Raw genomic sequence first — 7,564 nt, forward strand, 5'->3', positions numbered from 1 at the left:
GGAAGAGAAAAAATGGAGAATTTCACATGGGTTTTTTACTGTCTTGCCCCCAGAAAGGACACATACTAATTTCCACTCATTTTTCATTGGCTAGAGTTAGTATTGTGGCCTCACTTAACTGCAAGGGGGCCAGGAATAGAGGAGCAAATGGAATATTTAGAGAGACTTACTGTGTTTACCACAGCTAGAAAGCTGGTGTTAACATTTCTCACCACCCAAATCTAACCTTCACTTACAAGTGATGGGGGAGATGATGAGCTGCCTGCTCCCCATTCAGAAAGAACAATGGTTGCTAGGTAGTGTCTCCTGAGAGTGTTGACCAGGCTTGGCTGTCTTATAGGAGACATTCAGTGGCTTCAACCTGCTCTGTGCAGTCAGAGCCCTGCCCTTCAGACACTAAGGTTGTTTTATTTTTAGTTTCAGAAGAATCCCTGCTTTCAGAGGAACTTCAAGTTATATTTGTCTGTGTGTGTCCAAAGACAGATTAAATGATTCCAGTGGACATACTGCTCTGATTATGGTGAGAATTTTCACGTGGTTAGAAACTTCCAGTTAGTTTCCATTTTCCTTGCTACCTCAATATTTCCCTTGGAAATGTGGCACATGCAATGAAGGGCTTATACTCAAATATTGATTTTTTACTTGACTCTGAGGTAGAAGTTCCTACAAAAATTCTACTGCCCCAACCAAACATGAGTTTGGAAGGGTAAGCCTTGAGGAATCAGTCAGAATAATGGCTGAGAGACAGGAGGGGGGAGGTTTAGTGGAGATGAGGGATTTGAAAGCATCATACTCAGGCCCTTTACCTTCTATTTTGGTTTCCTTTCCTTGGTACAACACCTCTTCTGGTTGGATCCCTACTCCAAGAGGGTTTTTCCCTTCTATTGCATGGTCCTCCTAAGACGTATCCTTGGCTTAAGCAGATGAATAAAGGCAGCTTTAGTTAACTTCCTGTCATAAACAACTAGAAAGTAACAATACATCTGAAAACCCATGAGGAAGGACAGAATGTAAAGAATAAATAGAATCAAGCTCCTTGGCCTTTTAAAAGGCCATTTAGACGACAATTTTTGCCGTTTTCAGGTAGCAAAAATTTGGGGTGAGAGGTGTTAGTACGCAGAGGGAGAAAGCTCAGGAAAGAATAAGCCAGTGATACCTTGAAGTAGGAACAGAAGGGGAAAGGGTAAGAAAATGGTGCCTGTGTGCTTCTCTGAGGAGGAGGTACTTAAGATCCATGTGCTGCCCACATTTCTCTGCAGAGCTACATCCAACCCCTGGCAGCATGCACCATTGCTTTGGGAAATATGTCACAGCAATTATATCCTTATTCCTCTTGAGCTTCTTCCTCCATGAGAAAATCCAAAATGCTGGATATAAACTTCTGTTGGTGAGTACCAGAACCTGATAGTGGAACCCATTTTCAATTACTAAGTAGGAAAATAGCTAAATAAAAGTCAAAATTTAGGCCCCATCTATGTGGGAAACTCTAGAATCACTGTAAATGTTCTCAGAAAAGAGAAGTAAAGACAGAATAATTTTTTTAATAAACATAAAGGAAGTGAAATAATTTTGTTTTGTTTTTCTTAAGAAAAGATGGCTGGGCGCAGTTGCTCATGCCTATAATTCCAGCAATTTGGGAGACCAAGGTAGTCAGATCAGGAGTTTGAGACCAGCCTGGCTGACATGGTGAAACCCCATCTCTACCAAAAATAAAAAAAATTAGCCAGGCCTGGTGGTGCACACCTGTAGTCCCAGTTACTTGGGAGGCTGTGGTGGGAGGATGGCTTTAGCCCAGGAGGGAGAGGTTGCAGTGAGCCAAGATCACACCAGTGCACTCCAGCCTGGGCAACAGAGTGAAACTCTGTCTCAAAAAAAAAAAAAAAAAAAAGGGCAATTTACTTTCTGTAAATTGCTAACCCATGAAAGAAATACATGAGTAATTTGTTATAACCATCAATGGTGACAGTAGAGAAGTATAGATGAAGAAAACGGACATTTCCAGGGGAAAACAGAGTAGTACCAGACATAGGAGACAACTGACAATGAGATGCCTAATTTGTGGTTACTAGGAGATCCGCTTGCCAGAGGGGTATGGAATAGGAGTGATAGAGACTTCCTGTAGCTTTCCTTCAAAAACTCTGCAAAGGACTCGTGTATTGTTGAAAAAATCATTCAAAACCAACACTACCAGCTTGATTCACAGTTACTTTCTAAATTCCTGAATTTAAAACAGCCACTTTCCACTATCCCTTCATATATCAGTGGGATTTGACTAGGAGCAGGGAGGAAGAAACGGGACTCCAGGTGTGGAGAGGGCAGTGCACGCCCACCTCTAAAGTACCAGGCTGACTGGCAGGACTAGCAGACAATGAGGACCTGGGTGCTGGCCACTTCCCAACCAGGACCTAGCATGGAGATGTGATTTTTCCCATTTCTCACATGGAGGATTGGAAATAGCTTCCCTAAGTGGACAACATCTGCAAGTGAGAAGACCAAACCCCACACAGTGCCTGGCCAGGCTTTGAAATCCACATTTTTCATAAAACACCTCAGACCAGCTGGAGCTAAGCACAGGGCAAGTGTGGGGAGTGGTTCAGAACTGTGTGCGTGGTCAGATTTGAGCAAAAGAAAGGACTCTAGAATTGAGGCACTGGGGCCTATGTTCCTTGAGGACAGGGCCAGGCACTGGGCGCCAGCATATCTCACAGAACCTAGCCCAGGCCTAAGTCGAGGTAGACGACACTGGCCAGCCTGACGACGGTGGGGGCAGGCAAGTGCTTACTCCGCACAAGCCTTAGCCCTTCCCACAGGCACTCCACACAAACCAGGGAGCCCCACTTCCCAACCTAGGACCCATGGCCTCTGCTGGAAAGGCGTGTGTGGTCTCATGATGAGGTGGGGAGAGCGGTTCCCTGAGCCCTGACACTCGGCTTCCCTGGGCACAGGAAGCTGGGGCTTGCCCAGCCTGTCCTGAAAGGGGGATCTGCTCCTCAATTGTCTCCAGAGAATCAGGGGGTGAACCTCAGGACTGATATATCTTATCCTCAGAAGGAAAAGGAGGACATAGCTTCGCAAATAGCTGTCAAACAAATCAACTCTGAAAGCAAGAACCATCTGCGAACCTTCAAGGAGATGCAGAGAGACTTCCCTCTTCTCCAGCATGCCAGCTACCAATTCCTGGCTAGAGCCCCTCCCCAGGAAAAGAGTGAGTACCTGGGAGGGAGTGGTCTGACTGGGAGAAGATCAGACAGGGTATTTTAGCCAGAAAAAAGAAGGAGGGTCAAAAAGGGAAGTGACTAGCATGTGGCAAGGAAAGAGTGTGCTCTGAGGCAAGGCCACGCTGTAGAATTTGGTGTGTTTTCCTCTCCCCTGGTCACCCCTTGAATGACCAACAGGACAGAAAGGCCATAGTGACCCTGGGAAGGAGCTGTCCCATCGTGAAGCTCAGTCATGGTCGGCCCCCAGGGAGGGGAAAACAGGAAGAGAGAGGAGCCAGAAGGAGCCGTGGGAAAAGGTATTGGGTAGAGGGCAAAGTGTAGACTTTGGGTCTCAGTGCAGTAGACTGTTGGACCCTTGGGTTTACATAGATTTCCAGAGATCCTCTAATCCACAGGTTGACCTGTGGTAGCTGAGATAATTGAAGGTCAAGGCCAGGCTAAGATATTTTGCCAAGTCAGCAAATTTGCCTTTGGTACCCAGCAGCCTTGCCCATGCTAGAGTGCCTTGCCCTTCACAAAGCTTCCCCAAGAGCCTTCCAAAGTATTGACCACAGTACTTTGACCAAATAAAACCACATCACAATTTCTTCTTTTTTTTTTCCAGAGATGGAGTCTTGCTCTGTCGCCCAGGCTGGCACGGTCTCGGCTCACTGCAAGCTCCGCCTCCCGGGTTCACGCCATTCTCCTGCCTCAGCCCCCCGAGTGGCTGGGACTACAGGTGCCCACCACCACGCCCGGCTAATTTTTTGTATTTTTAGTAGAGACGGGGTTTCACCGTGTTAGCCAGGATGGTCTCAATCTCCTGACCTTGTAATCCGCCCTCCTGGGCCTCCCAAAGTGCTGGGATTACAGGCGTGAGCCACCGCGCCCTGCCCACATCACAATTTCTGATCAGATGTTAACCTCCCATCTGGACTACATGCCCCAGGAAAAGAAATGTGAATTGTCACTGGGATCAGCATAAGGAAAAGACCTGGGAGGAGAGTCCTAGGAACTCTTCACCATCCTAAAGTGCTCATGTGCCTCATGTCTCCCCCAGGACTGCTGACCGTGGGGATTGCCTCAATGCAGCATCCTCGTGGGAGCTACCTCTTGGACATCCTGTAGTCCGTGTTCCAAGCTTCCTCAGAACATGAGCTGGAGTATATCATGGTGCTGGTCCACCCGTCAGGTCCTGACCCTGAATGGCTTGGCCAAACAGCTGCCAATATTTCAGGTCTCTTCACAGCACAGACTGGGGCCGGGAAGCTGCTGGTGATCCATGGTAGCTCCCCTCTCCCAGGAGATCTGAGTGACGTTAATCACTCGTCACCCTGTGAAGCCCTCTGTTCCAGACAGAAAGTAGATCATGCCCTCCTCATGAACTTCGCTAGCAACCTCTCTGATTACTTTCTATTGGTGGAAGATCATATTGATTGCACCCCTAAATTTGTTGCTGCTGTCTCTTCAGCATTATTAGCCTGGAAAGAACTATGTTGGGTGATCCTGGAGTTCTCCCACCTGAGCATCTCTGGGAAAGTTTTCCACACCAGTGACCTCTCTCGCCTGACCACTTTCTTGTTCCTCTTCCATAAGGACACTCGTACTCACTTGCTTCTGTCAAATTTTGGTTTCCTCTTGGGCCAGACAGTTTCAATTAGCCTCGCTCCCAGTCTCTTCCACTCTAGGGACTATAATTTTACTTCCAAGGACACATGTTACCAAAAGGAGAAAGTAAAGGAAGAGAATCTTGGTGAGCCAAACAATCCTCCTGCCCTCATTTATACTAACATAGTAATGAAAAGCTTTCATCAGCCAGAATATGCCTATTCACTGAAGGAAAAATACCTCCAGACTAAGTATCTCATTCTAGGCCACTCATATACTGCGGTTTTCAGTCAGATTCACAAGGTGATCCAGATAGTTTCTGACAGGCATTGGTAAGCAGGCAATATATTGCCTGCAACATGGGCAGGTAGAACTGGGCTATGAGCCTGTTCTGGAGGGAAAAGTCTGTGCCCACTATACCCTGCTGGGACCACTGATAAAGGGGAAATTCAATCAGAAGGTATACAGTGAAGACTTTGTGGGGACAGTGAGATGCGTACGACTGCTGGTAACAGGCTCTCAGGAGTCCACAGTGTGGATTAGACAGATCAACATCTGGACTAAGTCTGAGAAAGGATAGGGATAAAAGGGTCAATGTGAATTCTGGAAGGATCAGGTTTGGGGATGTACTCAACACAGATGATAAGAAATTAAAGCTTTGAATTCAGTCATGAGTACCATGTTTATAGTCATTCCAGGGTACTCAATATAAATGATATATCTTATAAGAGGCAGAAAGAGAATTGGGTCCTTCTGACCCCCAAGAGCCAGAGAGATGAAAGTATTCACCAAGATCTTCCCCAGTTTTCTCTCTACATGGATCTCTTATCCTAGGATCTTTCCCTGAGGTAGGTATCATTTATGGAATATTGAGAATGGCCTGAAATGTGACTTGAAGGTAGAACTGGCTTTTGCCTTCATGCACGGTCCAGTCTTCCAAAATTCCAAACATCGGACCTCACCAAGAGTCCAAACATGGACTTTCAGCTGTCTGTGAATTCCCAAGAAGTCGATGCAGCCTTTGCATGTTTTCGTATTTACATTTTCCTACAGCAAAGATCCATAACTTTCATCAGTGTTCCATATGCCCAAACAAAAGCATAAAAATTACTAAATTGGTAGATACGGTTTCTTGATGGAAATAAGCAATTTATTACCTAAGGACATGAAACCATCCAGTTAGCATTTTTAGTTTAAGAATTGAGGGCCAAGCATGGTGACTCATGCCTGTAATCCAGCACTTTGGGAGGCATAGGCAGGCGGATTGCTTGAGCTCAGGAATTCAAGACCAGCCTGGGCAACATGACAAAACCCCATCTCTACAAAAAAAATACAAAAATTAGCCAGGTGTGGTGGCATCTGCCTATAGTCCCAGCTATTCAGGAGGCTGAGGTGGAAGAATTGCTTGAGCCCAGGGAGGTTGAGGCTGCACTGGAGCCCTGATCATGCCACTGCACTCTAGGGCAACAGAGAGAGACTCTGTCTCAAAAAAAAAAAAAAAAAAGAAAAGAATTCAGAGCATATATAAATTCATTCCTTCATATATTTATTCTGGGGTATGGCTTTTGTGAGTTCTTTTTGTTGGGCCTTATTTAAAAGGTAGTAAAGATTCTACAAACTTCCCTCTTAGTACTGCTTTTACTGTATCTCATAGATTTTTGGTATGTTGTATTCCATCTTCATTTGTTTCAATAATTTTTAAAATTTTCTTCTTAACTTCTTCATTGATCCATTGGTCATTCAGGAGCAGGTTGTTTAATTTCCATGTGTTTGTGAAGTTTCTGAGGTCCTCTTGTTGATTTCTAATTTTATTCCATTGTAGTCAGAAAACATACTTGACATAATTTCTACACTTTTTTGAATTTGTTCAGATTTGTTTTGTGGTCCAAGATATGGTTTATTCTAGAGAATGTTCCATGTTTTGATGAAAAGAATGTGTATCCTGCAGCAGTTAGGTGAAATGTTCTATAAATGTCAGTTAGACCTAGTAGGTCTGATGTGTAGATTAACTCTAGTGTTTCTTTGTTAATTTTCTATCTGGACAATCTGTCCATTACTGAGAGTGGAGTGTTAAAGTCCCCTACTATTACTGTATTGTAGTCTATCTCTCCCTTTAAATCTACTAATGTTTGCTTTATATACTTGAAAGTTCCAGTGTTGGGTACACAGATATTTATAATTGTTATATTCTCTTGCTGAACTGACCCCTTTATCATTATATAGTGAGGAGGCTGAGGCAAGAGAATTGCTTGAACCTGGGAGGTGGAGATTGCAGTGAGCCAAGATCATGCCACTGCACTCCAACCTGGGCAACAGAGTGAGACTCTGTCTCAAAAGAAAAAAAAAGGAATATGTATATATTAAGTGCAATCCTAATAAAATTCCAAATGAGTTATCATTTCCTTTATATTTGACATTTTTAAGATCTACCTGTAAAAATAAACATGAGTGTATTCAAGAAATTTCTGAAAGAGAATAATGAGAGACTTATTTTACCAGATGTAAATACATCACTAACAGTACCAAATACCTACCTAGTAGTGATTCTCCTATTCCTTTAGGAACCCTAGACCATGTGAAATTGTTATTTTGCATGTAGTGTTAGGGATCATGATTTCTTTTTTCAAATGGATATCAAATTTGCCAGCAGCATTGATTGAAGATTGTCCTTTCCCAACTATACTACAACATTACCTTTGTCACAAATCAGGTGACTACATATGTATGAGTCTGTTTCTGGACTTTCTGCTCTCTTCCAT

The 7,564-nt window shown here is 44.1% G+C and overlaps 1 long non-coding RNA gene across 1 annotated transcript; it reads left to right on the forward strand.

Moving 5' to 3' along the window:
• The first annotated feature begins 328 nt into the window (after positions 1-328).
• Positions 329-7,131, forward strand: LOC129017164 (uncharacterized). The gene is made up of 4 exons (XR_008495025.1): positions 329-520; positions 1,260-1,387; positions 3,049-3,205; positions 4,258-7,131. It is a non-coding gene; the product is annotated as an uncharacterized LOC129017164 (long non-coding RNA).
• The last annotated feature ends 433 nt before the right edge of the window (positions 7,132-7,564 follow it).

The sequence above is a fragment of the Pongo pygmaeus genome, chromosome 1, assembly GCF_028885625.2.
Source record: "Pongo pygmaeus isolate AG05252 chromosome 1, NHGRI_mPonPyg2-v2.0_pri, whole genome shotgun sequence".
Lineage (NCBI taxonomy): Eukaryota > Metazoa > Chordata > Mammalia > Primates > Hominidae > Pongo > Pongo pygmaeus.